The sequence below is a fragment of the Vanacampus margaritifer genome, chromosome 15 (genome assembly GCF_051991255.1).
Source record: "Vanacampus margaritifer isolate UIUO_Vmar chromosome 15, RoL_Vmar_1.0, whole genome shotgun sequence".
Lineage (NCBI taxonomy): Eukaryota > Metazoa > Chordata > Actinopteri > Syngnathiformes > Syngnathidae > Vanacampus > Vanacampus margaritifer.
In genome coordinates this window covers 13,027,550-13,042,472 of record NC_135446.1, presented here as the reverse complement: position 1 = coordinate 13,042,472, position 14,923 = coordinate 13,027,550, and the positions used below count along the sequence as shown (strand labels likewise).

At 42.4% G+C, this 14,923-nt stretch overlaps 1 protein-coding gene across 5 annotated transcripts in view; it reads left to right on the top strand.

Annotated features, from left to right (window-relative positions):
• Window positions 1-14,923, top strand: part of ptprda (protein tyrosine phosphatase receptor type Da) — a 254,753-nt gene that overhangs the window by 122,612 nt on the left and 117,218 nt on the right. For all 5 annotated transcript variants that reach the window (XM_077544513.1, XM_077544514.1, XM_077544512.1 and 2 more), the window contains one exon: window positions 11,965-12,002. The gene's annotated coding sequence lies outside the window, so the exon portion shown is untranslated. The remainder of the gene's footprint in view (window positions 1-11,964; window positions 12,003-14,923) is intronic.

Below are 14,923 nucleotides of genomic sequence, written 5' to 3'. Positions count from 1 at the left end.
ACGCTCCATTGAGCTGCCGGGCAAATGCAGCTCTGCTCACTCGAGGGGAAATGGAAACAGCTGTGCCGCAGACAGCTGCTGGAGGAGAGGGTGAGGGAGGCGGCGGGGTCGGTTACTCCGTCACAAGACTTGGGGTACACGTTGGCTTCATCAAATGTCAGTCAAATTGGACAGCGGATGAACAAGAATCGGTGCTTTCTTCATTTTTCAAATGTCAACTTAATAAGGAATGGGACCATTTCGTAGTATTGATCTTGAACTGCTCCAGATTGTGTACATTGCATGCTTTTATTTTGTGCTTTTGTATAGTATTGGTGGTTTGTATAATTGTCATGATAGTGGTGGTATTAACTGAAGGCTCAGATACTGTGGTGTCTGGTTGGCGCTGGATTTCACTTTCCTTTCTTTTCTTTGATCCTTCCTCGGGTCTCCTGACGGCCTCACGACTCTGGCCCCGAAGTGTTCGGTTTAGGTGAACGGTATTGGATTTTTTAATAGGTTTTAGGTGAACTAATGAATACACACACACACTCAGAGAGCAATGATGATCACATGTCAAATTGGTAAAATTACCGAATGAACAATACTGAGCTCTCCAGGGGGAAAAAAAAATAAATAAATAAATAAAACTGAAGGCTCCGATACTAAATGACTAGAATTCAACCTTGCCACCCGTGCAAAAAAAACTTTGCAAGGTATTTTGCAGATTATCCCAAGTTTAGTGCATAATATTCGTGCTGGATGTTGAGAAGCAGTCGTGATTGCCGAGGCAAAAAAGAAAAAAAATGATGCAAATGAGCATAATCACAGCATAAGCGATTTTAATTGCACCTTCATTCCATGTCTAAAAAGAAAGCATTCACAGGAGGTTTCCAACGTAAGCCCCCGCAAAATAAGAGCGAGTGGGAGTGCACATAATTACTAGTCGTCGTTATGGACTCCCAAATAGCAGCGAATGAGCTGCGCACCAGCCCGTTAGATTGGAGAATGTCACCTCGACTACGGCAAACTTTTCCAAAGTTGCATGTGTGTGGCTCTTTGAGTCTCACATTGGTGGGGAAATCCGCCAAGAAAGAGAAGGCCGTCCGTCTTGAAGACAAATTCAAATTGTATCGGCTCCAAAAATAGGCTTGTTCCCCCCTCCCTCCCTCTCTCCTGCAGGGAGTGAAGATTGAGCTTTGTTGCAAACACCCGAGGAACATATGCTGCTGCTTCTACTTCTTCTTCTTCGTCGGAGCAGCTTGTCGCGGCCTCAGATGTTCCTTAACAGTTCATTTCCTGCACTTTTTCTTTTTTTTCCTCAAATGTTTTTATGCTGCTAATTGTTTTTCGGCACGTTCCACATGAGCAACTCCCTCCTTTGTTTTCCAGTCCAGACTGGCATGGCCAAATGTCAGAACCTCCACTGCTGTCCACCTCCCTGACAGTTTCTTTCAAAAATATTTTACTGTCACACTACGATGGGATGGCCAAGGTAGTCTAGTATTTTTTTTTTAAGGTGATCAAAATTCTCTCCATTATAAAATCAGCAATGGTGCCACAGTTCCACAAACTCTGGGATTACATGGCATGCGTGTGCGTTGCGTCTCCGCTTCGCTGCGTCTTGACTGCGTGCTCCGGACACGTACATTTTCTGAACAAAACTCACCGGCTGCGCACAGCTGCGGTCCGGCAGCTCAGTCGCCGACAACTTCCCGCCGTGTCTCGCGTGATAGCGCGCGATAATGTGGCATTATAAACAACGACAAACACACAGAGCTGCTACAGAGAAGCAGAAAGAGAAGGCGGACTACTAAAGGTCCCTTTCAGCATCAATTTTTAGGTTGTCCAAATAAAAAGGATGGTCTGTGTCATATATAATCCACCTCCATTATAAATCTCTCCTCGTCTATGTTCGCTGCAGTGAATTAAGCGTTAAGCATTATGACGTTTTGCTGGCATGATTGCAAAATAGGATCCGGCGGGTATTTTATTCTGAAAAGTAACCAGAACGTTTTATTTTTATTTATTTATTTTTGTTTTCTGGAGAGCTCAGTATTGTTCATTCGGTAATTTTACCGATTTGACATGTCATCATCACTGCCCTCTTTTTTTTTTTTTATATATATATATTTTTTAAATTATTTTTTATTTTGTATGTGTATGTGCATGTGTGTGTGTGAGTGTGTATTCATTAGTTCACCTAAAACCTATTAAAAAATCCCATACCGTTCACCTAAACCGAACACTTCAGAACCCAGCCAGAGCCGTGAGGCCGTCACGAGACCCGAGGAAGGACCAAAGAAAGGAAAGTGAAATGCAGCACCGACCAGACACCACCCACCAGGCCACCAATCAGAGTCCTTCACCAGAACTTTTTTATTTTGAAACTGCTTCGGTCTTCCTCTCCTGCTCGATATGTTATGTGCTAGTTTGCCATTTGACGGATGCCGTCGGATGCGTCGTCCGGGCAAAATTAAAAAATAGGTCTACCCATGCAGCGGGCTCCGGCACGACGCAGCTTGTCCGCAGTAGATCCGCAGCGCAGACGCAGCCGGTGTAATTTGAACGAGCTAATAGAATGAAACCAATCGGCTGCGCCGACGGAGCGGAGAGGAGGCACGCATACGCATGCGGTGTAATGCCAGAGTTAGTGTTGTTAAAGCTACGTTGAAAACACCTTCAACTGAAAACCTTAATATTTGGGTTCAGCCGGCATATATTCAATACAGTGACTGTAACACAAATTTCTTTCCTTCCTCTTACTGTTTGACCGGCGAGTCTCAATGCGAATGAAAACGATGATGTCACTCCCTCAGACGTGATGTTCAATACCAGATTTTCCTTTTCTTACATTCTATTATGCATAGCTCTTTGTTTAATCACTTAAGAGTGCTAGGAATCAGGTATCTTACTGTATTTTACTATTCATCAACTATTAGTGTTCAACAAAATTTAGACCCTGATGTGGGTGATCATGGCGACAAAAATGTTACTGTTTTCCTTTAATTTTGAGGCTGTTTTGAGTGTTGTTTTTGTATTGTCTGCGCCATTTATTTTTTATTTTTATGTTTGCACTCCTACTACCCATGCTGGGAAAGCTTCTAAATGTAAACCACGTAGGTCCTTTATTCACACAGTGTGACGCCTAGAGAGATCCGCCACAGACACAAAAGTGTGCCGTTGTGCGGCTTGTCATGCCGAATTTTCCGGCCATCCCTTTCCCGCACATTCCCTCTCAAGCGCGAGGCCGTGAAAATGCAGCCACGTCTCTGTACTTTGTGCACAGACCTGTATCCAAATGTTTCGCTCGCAGAATTTGAAGTGCTCTTCTTTTTCCTTTCCTCGGGTCAAAATGACCCGAGCATAAAATCCCCTCAATCTGTCTCAATAGCATCAGTGTGTCTGTGACAGGGCAGACCTTCTTTTTCCTTGTTATTTATATGCTGACAGGGAAACTCATAAAACAGCAGACAACCTGGAGGTTTATTTTCTACACTTTTATTAAGATCCATGCCCAATTTCTTGCACTTAACCCTCCTGTTAGATGTGTTTCTTTGGTACACCCCAAATGTGCCCCACAATGTTTCAACATTAGTATAACTACTAGAAAGAAAGTGATTTATTTGGTAACTATAGCAAAATTCAAGACATAATACCAAGCGCTTGCATAACATTTTATATGTGCTTTACTTCTACAATAAATTGCTGATTAAACATTAAATTTATCTGTGTACATGAGTGTCAAATATTAGACCGACAAATTTATCAATTGGATAAATGTATCCATTTTGCCCCCTTTTTAGCACCATATTTTAGATCAGATTTAGATTTAATCAATTATCAAAATACAAAATTTTTCTAGACATCTTTTTCAATCTAATATTGTCCAAATGCTCGGAATTTCAACTCCTCAACAGTAACTACTCTCCGATTTATGTAGTCCTCCATGAAAGCGAACTGAAATTTAAATAAATGCTTTACTTTGGAAAACAGTAGGCCTAATGAATATTTTTGCTTATACTTTCCTCACAGACAGAACCAGTAACTAAATCACAGTTAATTTATGTTTGTGCACTGTTGATTTGAAATAATGTTCTGTTTCTGAAGTTTGATCAGATTCATTAATTAATTGAAAAATAATCAACAGATTAATAAATTACTAAAATTATCATTCGCTGCAGCCCTAATGTATTTAATGTATTAAGTAATATTCTAAATGCAGACAGTATGTTGAATATAAAAATGTTGATTTAATGTTTGCAGATGTTTTATCCTAGAAAAATATTTGTCCATTTAAAAAAAATATTTTTTCCTGAATTTTACACTTTAAAAACAATCCTCATAGAGGAAATCCTGCAAAATGTTTTGGTTTCCTGCCGTCGCAATATCGCAGCTAAAGCATCCACAGGCGTTCTCTTCCGACCCGGCTAAATGACCCCCTGTCGGCCCGGCAGCGCAACGGCAAGGTGAACTCCGCATCCATCCCTCATATTTACATACGAGCTTAATGACTCCCCTGTGGGCTGTTGGGTGGCCTTCCAAATAAATACTCTGCGTGGTGTAACTGAGAGTGATGCATAGTACTGGTGGGCAACTTATGACTCAGCCCGGGATGATGCACGGCCTCCCAGCCTTAATTGCGGGTCTCATCGGAGGAAGCCGGCCGAGACCTACTGACCTTGGTTGGGGGAAAAAGGCACATTTTGGCATGCAGCAGCCTTTGCTTGGCATTACTGAGAGAGGATGCTAGTGTATGCTAACAATTTTTTTTACACCAAGAGGAATCTCAGGACTAGACGTCACTTACCTGGGGAAGGAAGTATGCTTCTTATACAGAAAAGGGAGTTTTTCAGTCCGAAATTTCTTGTGCTTTAGTTAATAAGTGTAATTAATCAACTTATAGAGTAAAACCCAGGACCCAGGAACATGATTGCTTTTGCAGGAAATCAACATAACAGGAGGCTAAAAACAATAACGAAACATTTCAACCCAGTGAATTTTCACAATGCGAAATAAATGGATCGTTTGAATTTACTGCTTTCCTCTAGCCCAACCTTATGGCAACGCTTATGTGTGTTTGTGTGTGCGAGCGCAAGCTTCAAAGACTGAAATCAATCTCCTTAATTAATAATGTAAGGTGCTTGTCTTATCCATTAACTCCAGTTGGCCGTAATAACTTCAAATTGGGCTGGAGAATCACAAATTTAAATCACGGCGTAATAGAAGTGAGCCCGGGGGGGGTGACACATGTAGCACAATCAGTCCACATTGATTTTTTGCAATGCAGCCTTGCTTGGTAGATGGCGCGCATATTGTCAAATGGCTGCTATTCCCCATGAGGTTGTCTCAAAGTTGCTAAAAGCCAAACGGTAGGGCATATTTAAAGTGCCGGTTTTTCAATATGTCAGATAAGTGTATGTAATTTAAAGCGTCAAACCCACCGGGAATGCTCCACACGTGACTCGGGACTACTATGTGATAACGCGACCCCTGCTGCAGCTCATGCCGTGATAACATCTGCACCTTTTGTCACCTTCGGCTGCTTTCCAATGTTCACTGGGCAGCGCAACAAGAGGCAACGTAATTGAAACGCCGCTGTGGCGTTTTAGCGGAAAGCTTTCTGTCCACACCGTGACACCAGAGCAAGGTAATTATGGAAACATATGGCTGACCGGGGTGTCTTTTAACCCTTTCGCTAATGACTTTTGCCCATAGAGAAAGGGCAGGGGAAGGACACTGGAACCATTAAGGAGACCCATCGCTAAAGAGTGGTACTCAAAAATCATGACGGACAGAACGAGGGGATATACTATTAAACAAATGTCTGAACTACACAGAAACACTACCGTGTCAAATCCAAAAGCTAAGCAGAGCACCAGTGTTGTTGGATGCACAGATTACATTATCTGCTGACCGGCGGTTGATTGTTGCACACAGTTGCTGATGAGTGGGATCCACATGCTACAGAGTTTCCACAGGTCATTAAAAAGCATTACAAGTCACTACATTAATTTTGCTCAAATGAAGGCCTTAAATGACATTAAGAAGCATTAAATACAATGTTGTAGTGGTGCTGTCACCATTGTCCAACATGAATCACTAATGTCACCTAGTGGCAGAAAAAAAACCTCAACACTATGACCGAATGTTTTACACTCCTTTTAACCGTAACCTTAAACTGTAACTTTCTGAATTACTTACTATAAAATTACTGTATCAATGAAAATATGCAACCACATTTGTTATGGTAACCATAATTTTTATGTTGAGAGAAAAACTTGAAAAGTATACTTTATTGTATGTTTAGAATATATATAACATGCAATTAATTTACAATGAATTGAGTTAACTATGGAAATCATGTAATTAATTACAATTAAAAACTGTAATATATTGACACCCCTAATATATAACCAGTCTTATGTATGATATGTATGTAAACAGTATCTGTGCATGTGTGTGTACATGCAGTACAAAAGATTAGTTTTAAGTTGCATTGAAAAACAACAACATTAAATAGTGTTAATTTAGATTTGATGATACCTGTAGAAACCATGTACTAATTGACCAGTGATGTGCTGCCTCCATGAGTGAAAATACATTCCATGCCTTTACTGTCTTTATGGATGCTCGCAAACACTCTGCTGCAGAGGGGGAGGCCAGGGTGATCAGTGGATCAAAACGGATAGAAAGTGTGTTGCATTTCTATAACCTTAGAATATTTTCACCAAAACCTCAGGCATTCGATTTAAAGAAACCTAGAAAGTGTTTTCAAGGAACATTTGCATAATCTGTCTTCTTTAAAAACAAATGTTGAAGCAAGCGTGCCAAGCTCATAAAGACTTATGGTACACTTTGAGGTTTACACATAGCGTTACAGCAACCGCTAAATGGTTGTTACTTCAAAGCCTTTTGCATTGGCAGCCGCTTCAATTTAACTCCAGACGACCCACTTCAACTCCATTAACGTTCTTGGCTGAAAGGGATCGAGGGGAGATGTGTCCCCATAATGCCAGCTCACCTCGGGCAATTTTTTTTTCTTCACTGTTGGATGCTCCGTCTACCTCCCTCTCTCCCCCTGATGCTAATGGAGAGCAAAATTACCCTCCCCACTCCATGCAAAACATGCCCACAGCCCTCAGGTAAATCACAGCGTGACCCAGCCAACTGGAGCTTTTGTTCCATTTGCTCTTGTGGCTGTTGGCAAACGTGCCGCTGCTGCTGTTCCAACTGCGCAATGCAATGAAAGCTCCGGCCAATGGCAAGGCTCTGTAGCACAATGAGATGCCGTCGGTCCAGAAACGGTTTGTTCAAAATAGCGTCGGCCACTCCTTTTGCTAGAAATGCGACATTCACTTGAGAACGTAAAAGTGGTTGTTTGCTTGTGTGTCAAGAGTGTTCGTGTCAATTCATTTGTTGAAAGTAGCAGCTGTAAAATGAAGTCATCACCACATACAATGTATCGATATCAACCTTAAAAGAAGAAAAAAAAAGGACGTGTGTGGCGACAACTTCTTCTCAAAAATTCTTCTCGCTCCTTGGCTAAAATGGCACCTCTTTGATTCACCTCATTTCCATAGATGCCACATGATGGTAAATAAGCCCTATCCGATAGAAAAGTTGGACAATTGTTCTAGAAGTGTCAAAAAAACTATTGATCGACAACTAATCGACTATCAAATGATACAACTATTATGACTATACTAATCATCACATAACCATTTTGAGCCATTGACTTAAAATTGTCCGAATCATCTGATTTGGTTTTGTTTTATCGGGGGGTGGGGGTGTCTGGGGACTCAGAAAACCAGTCAATGCTGTCCCCAGACATCCTAAAAATATTTGTTAGTGACAGCCCTAATTATTTCTATTAGACATCATTTTGTGGGAGTTCTTCTGCAAGTGACAGGATAGTGTCCCTAAAAAAATAAAAAATAAACAAAATCTTGAATCTTGAGGTGAACTTGCAAGTAGCGAACTGTGAATAGGAGGGGAACAATTTGCTGTTTACATAACTGCCGTGCCAGCCCTCAATATAGTACAACCTATTAGCTTGGTGTTCAATAAGTCAAAATATTGTTAATAAAAGTGGAATGGAAAAGCTTTGTTTTGATTGAAGAAGTATTTTCTTCGTCCATCGTCTGTCCTTTTTCCCAACTTAGCACGTAACTCGGTTCTCCGGTCAATAATAAAAGAACAGATTTGTCATCCATCTCGGGCTGCTGCTAATTGAGACGGGAGGAACAAGGCGTCAACTGTTCCTCTCTTTTGCTAAACGCCGATTAGACGCCTGAGACCATCTGGTCCGTCTTTGACTGTCATCGCTGGCCAGTTGTTCCGTTCGTGCCGATCCGCCGAGCATCAGCGCGACGTGACTTCGCTTTCGAGACGCACACCAAACGGGAATTGATTTCCTCTCCCGCATTCGACACCCAGCAAATATTTCTGACAAAGACATATGGCGTAGAGAAGTGCGCTGCAGCAGGCTGCCAGTCCTCCAGCTTGGACGTTTTTCGCTTGATTGTTTCCGGCAATGTGCGCATTTTGTCGCGTTCCAGCAGGGGGGCTGCTTTAGGCAAACACATGACGACACGATGAAGTGGTGGCACGTTGTCTCAGCGTTAAAGGTGGAAAAACACCTTTGTGACTCAACACTCACTAATATGTTCTGGCATTCGCCTAACCCATCTTTGAGAATGTGTCCTTCATCCCTTCACCAGTTGGAATTTTAGGCAAGCTAGCTGACATTCAGAATTTGCTCGTGCTCGAGTTCCTGTCTGCTCTCTGGCAGCTCGACTGATAGGCAGTCCGGTGGACTGGCAGGCTTTTTAAATTGCACCCGGGTTGATGGTTGGCTGTCAGTAGGGGCAATTTACAGAGCATTTCCGAAGGGCAAGAAAATACAGGGGAAGGGACGCTGACCTCGAAAAGGCATATCTGATCAAATTAAGGCGAAAACTTGTATTGGAATGGGAATTCCAAGGAAGGCAGTACATCACCATCTTGGATTTTCCTGCCTCCTGATACGGGCTGTTCGGTCCCTGTACGAGCGGTGTCAGAGTTTGGTCCGCATTGCTGGCAGTAAGTCGGATTCGTTCTCAGTGTGGGTTGGACTCTGCCAAGGCTGCCCTTTGTCACCGATTCTGGTCATAACTTTTATGGACAGTGTTTGAAGACCATATTTGTCTTCCGCGTGTTCGTTGTTTTTCGGGTAGAGAGAATGTTGATTTTCTGAATACAGACTGGAGATCGGTGAACAGGTCCATCGAAGGATTTATTTTACAGAATATTCCGGACACAAGCAAGTTTACAGACAAATGGCTGCAGTCCTCGCGCAAGTGTGTAGTTACAGCGGACTCACAGCATTCTTATACTATCTTGAAAAACAGTATTCCAAAACCCCTAATCCCCCAGGAAACAGACCCCAGCCATGAGTTCAATACACATGATAACAGCCAGAAGTAGATAAGACTTTTACAGCATATCATCTAATACACATTGACTTCAACCACAGACACTGGCCCATTGATGTGGAAAAAGACGAGGTCATTCAGACATGACGACACGAGCAGAAATTGCGACAGCACTCACAAAGACACATCCACAGATAAAAGTTCTACTGAGGAAATAAGTCAATTAAAACAGTTATAACTAAATCTGGGCAGAAGAGCCTCAACAACAGAATTTCTAGGCACAGCCGTAGGGTTGAGGGGTTCCGGTTCGGTGGCCCTAGTATTGCACCTCTGCTTTTTGCAGATGATGTGGTGCTGTTGGCTTCATCAAGCCGTGATCTCCAACACTCACTGGAGCGAGTGTGAAGTGGTTGGGATGAAGATCAGCACTTCCAAATCTGAGACCGTGGTGCTCAGTCGAAAAAGGGTAGCAGGCTCTCTGCGGGTCGGGGATGAGATCCTGCCCCAAGTGGAGGAGTTCAAGTAACTTGTTCACGAGTGAGGGCAGGATGAAGCGGGAGGTCGACGGGCGGATCGGTGCAGCATCTGCAGTGATGCGGACTCTGTATCGGTCCGTTGTGGTGAAGAAGGAACTGAGCCAAAAGACGACGCTCTCGATTTAATGGTCGATCGACGTTCCTACCCTCACCTTTGGTCACCAACTGTGGATCGTGACCAAAAGAACAAGATCACGGATACAATCGGCCAAAATGAGTTTCCTCTGCAGGGTGTCCGGGCTCTCCCTTAGAGATAGTGTGAGAAGCTCGGTCATCCAAGAGGGACTCAGGGTTGAGCCCCTACTCCTCCACATTGAGGAGGAGCCAGTTGAGGTGGCTCGGGCATCTGGTTTATCAGACATTCTTAAATTTAGTCTGTTTTAGTTTCAGTCGTGCTTGTTAGTTTTTAATCACATTTAAGTCAACCTCATCCCGTTTTTATGTAGTCAAGTTTTAGTTGACTATAAATTGCCTGACCAGTATAATCTCAGTTAGCACAAATTCGACATCATACACAATTATATCAAGTGGCTTCTATCGCTACATGCTACAAGCCAGTAGCATTAGTTTGCAGCCGGTTTAATGTTGTCCTTGGAACATTACAGCTATTGTTTTAATGCTACGTTATAAACCACCACCACCAAATTACTTAACCACAATGTATTTGTGGTGAACTGCACTTCCTTTTCTTCCCATGCGTTTTTGCACGCCAAACTAAAATGTCAATGTTTTCGCCCAGTATCTATTTAGTGAACTACATTTTTATCTCATCTTCATTAGTCCACAGAAATGCATAGTGATTTAGTTGCAGTTATTGTTTATTAATCAGGGTTTTTGTCCGGTAAAAAATGCATGTTGACGAAAATATTTTTCTTTGTTAATGAAATTGACACTATATATTAACAAGTTGCAAAAAGCTCTAGTCCTCTTCTTCATTCGGACCCATGCCTTGGTTCAACAGGTTATTTCCCCTGTCTTACTTCTCTACAGAATTTTGTGGGAATTGCAAAATTGGCTTTGTATTATCTTACTATACTTTACTCTGTTGGTCCCATGTTGTAGTGTATGTAGCAGAGTGGCTTCATTCAAAGCCAGTTATGAGCCATAAATCTATGTAGGGCCGCATAACTGCAGACAGGTGGCTTCCTTATGTCCTGCTGATAAGTGTAGCGTGGTCGTTAATCATTTGTGCTGCTCCTTGACCGTCCAGGATACAGTTGTTGTGGATCAGACCAATAGGGCCTACCAATTAACTTCTGGTCTCCCTTCGCAACGCACAGTGAAAAATCAGATTGGAAAATGTCACGTTGCGCAGATAAGCTGACTGGTAGACCTATTTTCCAGTTGGCGGTAATTACAACACGATGATTTTGGAATTGTAAAGGATTTGTCACGTCCGAGCAAATGGCGGCGAGCGTTCATTGCGTGCGTTGATAAGACGCGGCACCCGTAAGCCTGTGACAAGAGTCACTATAGTGATTATGCGAAATGGCAGCAACACTGTACAACAGTCGTCTCAGCAATTCCACGATACGGCTTGCATATGAACTAGGAATAAATCCACAACCCCCCCCTTCAGCTTTTTGACGGCAGCTATTCACATGCTTAGCCCCCTCGCACTGCGCCGCCTGCCAGAATCAATTGCGCTGGCGACCATAGCCAAGCATGAATTTTTATCTCCCAGCCGGAAAACAAGGGGAGCAGTGCGTGGAGAGATGCCGGCCATCAATCACATGATTAATTCTCTCTCGATGCTTTTGAAAGTGAACTTGGCATTCATCTAAAGACCTTGAACGGTGATGCGCTAACCTCCCCAACACTCAATCTTTAACCTTTGCAGAAAAGCTACTCAGGACCTACTTGGAGTTATTGGTACTCGTTAGAGAATGTTTCAGCACCTGACCCTGTCAAGTGTAATCAATGCATAATAAATGTTTGCCCTTTACACTGTATAATTGTGTCAACAATGCTTTCGCGATGGCCAAACACGCTGTTATTATCATTGTTGATGACCTTTTGTTTTCATCCCGCAGCTCTTGAACTCCTGGGAAGTCTGCTTGAGTGCTGAAAGGTAAGCATTGACTTCAGTTTTTTTGGTCCGTGTGCTGGCAAAGACTTGCGCAAATGTTAATGTACCAGATTTGTTTGCCGAGGGTTGCACGATATAGTGAAGCACTGTAATATTCAAATTATGTCATCAAACAGAGTCTGAAGTCTTTTTTACAAAGTCATTAGTATGGACTGTTGATTGTAGGTTTTTCCTTTGGGAATTTGGCAGGAGGCAAGACGATTTCTGTTTATTAGTCAAATGTTTGTCCAAGGGTTGCGCTAGACACAGTAGATTCATACGCCGGTGGTCGAATGCTGAGAGCAAAATTAGGGTTCAGTGCCTTGCTCAAGGACACTTCAATGTCACAAGGCCTAAGGACCGAACCCACAACCTCTCAGTTGGGGAGATGATCACTATACCACTGAGCCTCTCTCAAAACAAAATAGTAACTATTCTTCTTATGTGTGGTAAATATTTGGTAAGACAAGGAATATTTACTGTGCAGAGAAAGGTGCAAACTTTTGGATTGGCTGGGAGTGTTTTTGACAGTTTGCGAGATGAACCATCAAATCATTGGAGCGACATTTTCCGCCCCGTAACACAAAAACAAAAAGGCGGTGAATGCAAACAGACTGCTATTTCTCACCCTGTCTCTTTCCTCTGGTCCAGTGCAATTCAATCCACATTTCTACACTGTCTGGGGATTGTTATGATATGCTCCCACTAGCGACTTGTATCTGTATTTGTCGTTTGGTTTCTGCGACAAATGTTCATTTAAATGACTATGGGGAGGGGGTGGGGTAGCATTATGGCTAGCATAATGGCTTTGAACAGTTTGTAGCAGCGGGGGCATAATTAGTGCAAGGCCTTGGACATGTCACAATCTGTTTGTCAGCTGTGCTTTGTCTCTCTTTTACTCGCTTCTTACCATTGTTTGTGCTTTAATTCTTATTGCTGGAGAAGGAGTCACGAAAGTTATAATTGAATAAAATGTTGTCATTGAGCGTTACAACCACCATGTTTCAAGCTTGCTACGCTAATGCTGTGATTTATCAACCGGTGGTAAAGTCCTTAATTGATTCATTTCCTCACCACTGAGCGTGGTTGGAGTCAAATGTTGCTATGTGACTTTAAGAAGACATTGTTGTAGCATCCTGAAACAGAGGTGGATGAAAGCGTCTTTGAGGATTGGCCGCCTACGTTAGGAGAAAATAGTGGCCTTTGCCGCGCTTTCCTCCATTTACAGCCGCCACTCTCCGCTATCTCCCGTTGACCGGCTCTCCTGTCTCTTCTGTTGCTGCCAATCTGTGCCGCACAGCCCACTGGTTTTTCACAGCACGCAGCCCCCCACCCCCCCCCCATGCCTGTGCTCACCTGTATACTCATTTGAGTCTGGGAATGGCTAATGGTCGCTACTGTCTGCTCACGTCAAGATGACTTCATGCGCTCGGCATGATGGGGCTCAGGTGCGCGCCCAGAGCTGCTCTTCAGGGGGACTTCAGCCAGACCACATGGCACCTCGGCAGCACAGCTCCCGTGCTTCTGTTCTGGCGTCACGCATGTTCGCGTGATGGAAACAAGAGCAAACAGCTTTGGGACTGAACCTTCAACTTTTTTTTTTCTTTTTTCCCCCAGAGATAGCAGGGGTCGTGCAAACACTAGGTCCACATTATTTCATTAGTATATATATATTTTTCCAATTTATTTATTTATTCATGTTTTTGTTAAATTACTATCATACTATTATTAATGATGATTGTTGGATTTTAGTTTCAATTAATCTGTTTCTATTTTATTTTACTTGTATTTTTTTCTTATATTCATTTATTAACGCAATAGGCAGGTCACATGAGCATTTCATCAATTGATTGTAGCATTTTTTTTTTTCGATAATTACATCAAAGTTAAATTTTTACACTATCGTCGAAGTATGTGGTCTTTCCATGCCAAATCACCCAATGGGGTTAACCAAGTAGATTTTGATTTGAATGAAATTTGGTGTACTTGTTGATTGTGATGGTATGACACTAAATTTCAAATTTTAGATCAATTGGAGCAAGGATTTGGGAGCTACGGCCTGACAAATGTTGACATTTTCTGCCCCCCCCCCCCCCCAAAAAAAAAAAAAAAAAAGATGTACATGTAGACACCTGGTTTTTAAAAAATTTAGTTCCTGAAATACAAGGGTTCAAAGAAAGCCGGCCAAAAATGTCAACATTTTGTGGGCCGTAGCTCCCAACCCCCTGCTCCGATTCACCTAAAATTTGACATCACTATCAACAAGTACAGCAAGTTTCGTTAAAATTTAAATCTGCTTTGATTTATTTGGGAGGTGATTTGGCATGGAACGACCCAACAGTATTAATGAAATAACGTCATATGCTCGTGCTTTGGGTGCTTTCTGCCTGATTATAATTTCCCTATTGTGAAGCGGGCCGCTGTTTTACTATATTGATTTTATTTACAAGCGGTCTATATTTTATTGGGTGCAAATCTGAGGCAATTGTTTCCAAGTGCATCAATATTTCTCAGAAGGCCCCCTCCCCCATCTTCTCTTCTGCTCAATACCTGTAATTTATGTTTTAATTAGGATGATCTACTAAGTGTGTAGGGGCTCTTATAGTCAACGCCGGGTGGTGTGCGCATTGTTTGGTAAAGGGAATTTGAATGCGGTAAAGCAGTCGTGTCTACAGCCCTAGCAACTGCTGTATAGATTATGTGCCATTTGCTCCATGCAACAGTATATGGGTTTGTTTTGACGGGGCATATTGTGCACAAGTGGCAATTCAACTGACTGCTGCTAGAGTTAATTTACCTACTGAACAACACAGCAACTTTTTTATATTTGTGAGCATGCTGAGAATCAAGTATTGACTCCTATTGTTGCACCAAATTGCACAGTTTGATGAGTCCATTGAGTTTAATTTTTCTTCTTGCTGAAT